The sequence below is a fragment of the Erpetoichthys calabaricus genome, chromosome 17 (genome assembly GCF_900747795.2).
Source record: "Erpetoichthys calabaricus chromosome 17, fErpCal1.3, whole genome shotgun sequence".
NCBI classification, from domain to species: domain Eukaryota; kingdom Metazoa; phylum Chordata; class Cladistia; order Polypteriformes; family Polypteridae; genus Erpetoichthys; species Erpetoichthys calabaricus.
Window position 1 is genome coordinate 23,384,841 of NC_041410.2, and position 3,550 is coordinate 23,388,390.

Below are 3,550 nucleotides of genomic sequence, written 5' to 3' on the forward strand. Positions count from 1 at the left end.
TCCTGCTGGACCTCTATACCTGCTTTTGAAATCTAGGGATCTGTGGAGTTCTTGTACTGCAGTACTTCCCTTGTCCGAGAGACTATCAATTCCTCAGAAATGCTCTTGAAAGGCAGCTACAGCATATTATTTTTCTTGTACAAAGCTGCACTGCGCAGACTTCTACGTAGAAAGCTGCTGATTTTTCTCTCCAGAATTTTGATGGTTGTAATCAACACATCATAGACCAAAAGTGGCCACAAGAATTGGGGCAGGATGCCATGCTGATGTATCCTTTAAATCAACCAGGCAGACCCAACTTGTCCACCTTTATTAGCCAGACCTCAAGCTGCCTAATAGCTGTCTTCATGGTGGTGTTTGTTTTTGAGACTACAGTTGAAGACTTTTCCCAGGCTCTTGACTGGCCTGATGAAATTGTAATGCCATCTAAGACAAAGCAGGGACTTGCTTGTCTAAAAGCTCATTCTTGCCAATGGGAAAACCTTTTCATGGCCTTTCAGAATCCACTCCACATCCACTCAGTAAGATAGTTACTGGGAGTAAGAAGTGGTGAATGTTAAAACCGAAAATGGTTAGAAAAATGTCAAAGTCAGAATAACACTAGATAAAGGTCTTATCTAATTGTACAAATTAAATTTCCTAAGCAAAACTTTTAATTTACCAACCACACCTCTTGGAAAAAATCCTGGAAGCTGTGAGCTGGGTGCTGCCAATTTTTTAGAAAAAGAATCTGACATCACAGCATGCATCAAAGTGTCAGGTGATCAGCTGTGGCCGTAGCAACAGTAAACAAGATGGCAGTGCCTGTGACAAGACATGGTAGCAAACATAATAAAGTAAATGTTAAAAGGAAAAAAATATATAAATGCCAACCAAATTCTGACAAAACTTGCCCAGTGTGAGTGAGTGTCCCCCGCGACAGCGTGACAGCCCCTCCATTGTTGCTTTCTGTCTGCTGCTTTAGGCTGCCAGGATGGGTTCTATCATCTTCTGACAATGTCTTGGAATAAGCGGATCTGTAAAAAAATGAGTTGGTCTTGTCCGTTGCGAGAGAGATGGATGTCTGAAGCAGAGCTCTGTTTGCAGCAGTTATTTTTTCTATTATTTCTTATTATCCCGAGGTATCCTGTATTTACCCAACCCGAGGAGGTTCTATTACAGTATATGCAAGCATATATAAACATGACCGGTAAAAAAAGGGCTCAGAAAGAAATGGAAAAGAAACCTAAAATCTACATCCAGGCCTGGACAGGCAAGTCCAAGTTCATGGTACGGCCTTTCAGTGACTGACCTGGAACAGACAGGCGAAAGCCCAGGCTTTTCGGGACCACGGTCTGCTGCATCTTCTCCAGTTGAGAACGAAAATGGGAGCGAATGTGCAAGTAATGCAGGTCACGATAGCTAGCTGATTCCAGAAGATCACTTGAAACTGGAGAAGGCTAGGAGAATCGGCTGTAATAGGGCTCGCCGCTTCATCTACAGTGCATGAAAGCAGAAATGATATGTCTGAACTGAAGGTAATGCTTGCTGAGCTCAAGCAAGAGATAAAGAAATAAATAAATCGTATGCTCAAGACAAGTGAGAAGACAAGCAAGAAGCTGCGGCAGGATAATAAAGACTCGGAGAAACGCATATACATATAATTGCTTTGATGCAGCCTTTAAAGGTATGCTGGAAAAAACTGAGGAGTACATTCAGGAAAATACGTCTAAATTAAGAGCACTGGCTGATCAACTGGAAGATGTTAAGCAGACATTCACGACTCGAATTGAAACAGCTGAACATTTAGCATCCACTGCTAATGGAAAAGCAACAGCTGTAAATTCCGCAAAAAACTTGGAGACAGACTTGCTGCTCTGGAAGATGGATGCAGAAGGAATCATATTAGAATTGAAGGTCTACCTGAGAATCGCGAAAGTCCAAACCCAGTGAAATCCGTAGCGGAACTATTTTCCAAAATAATTGGAGAGGACTTTAAATCAGACACAGAGAAAGCAGCAGCTTACCGCATACGGGGATCGAACACCTCTAAACCTAGGACTTTTGTTGTGTGCTTCGAGAAATTACAATTTATATTAAATGTAATGTCACTTCTCAGACAGAAACAAGAGATTATATTTGAAAATAACCTCATTCATATTTTCTCTGATTTCTCACCCTCAACAGCTGCTAAACGTGCCTCTTATTAAACAGTGCTTACGGAAAGCCAATATCCGATACTGCCTCTTGTATCCTGTCAAACTGAAAGCGGATATTCCAGGCAAACATTACATCTTTACCACTACGGAGGAAGCAGATAAAGAGTTAAGAAAGCTGAGCCAGACACTTTCCTGAAATACAATTGTGAGTCATACCCTGTCATGGCATCGCAAACAAGATATCACTGGCTGTCTGATCTGCTTGCAATGACACTGGTACTGTAATTATACATCCTTTTCTTTGTCGGTCACTTTCTGTTTATGTTTTAATTACAATTATACACGTTTATGTATGTATGTGTGGAAGACATTAAATTAATAACCTTTTTTTTTCTCTTTTTACTATTCTAAAGGAGACTATTAAACATCATACCCTGGGTTTATTGTTGTTGTTATTATTGTATTAGGGTTTACTATGCTTATCCAGGGCCACTTTTAACATCATTCCCTGGGTCTACTATCTTAACATTTCAAGACCGTTGAAGATTATATTTTATGCTTATAGCATTTAGACTGTATTGGCAATACATATCTCAATTTTAATCCTCATACGCCGCTGCTGGGGGGCTTGTTTTGTTTTGGACGTGCTCTGTCTCTAGGTATGTCACTGGGACTTTGTGAAGTGGGGTCCAGCCTCACGTGGGAAGGTAAAATGGGGGGGGGGGGGGGGGTTGGGGTCGGTGGGGTAGACTATGGGGGGAGAGAAAGAGAGCAAGCTATCTCTGATCTATCCTTTCAATCCTTATAATTATAATTACCAACGTAACAATAGAATGCATGGCAATAACCTCTGGAAAAATTGGAAATTAAGGTCAAAGCAGTCCCACTTTCGATTAAGACTACAAAATGACATCAAAAATGTAGAATCAATGTCTCCAAGATGGGACAGTTAACTTTGTGAGCTGGAATGTTAAAGGCATGAATCATGAATTAAAAAGAAAGAAAGTTTTCTCTCACCTAACAGGTCTAAACACTAAAATAGTATTATTACAGGAGACCCACTTATTAAGCAAGGATCAGTTCTGGCTGCAAAAAGACTGGACTGGCCAAATGTTCCATTCCAGCTTTACTAAAAAAAACTAGAGTGTGGGAATTCTTATCCATAGAACAGTCTCATTTGTAGTATCAGATGTTGTATCTGATCCTGAAGAGAGATACACGATTGTCATGGGTAATTTATTTAATTGTAAAGTGATTTTGTTAAATGTTTATGCACCCAATGTGGACGATAGGGGCTTCATCCAAAATGTATTTGCCTCCATTCCCAATGTGAACACTCATAAAATTATAATGGCTGGGGACTTTAATTGTGTTTTAAATCCAGACCTAGATAGGTCTCCTGCGACAGGGGT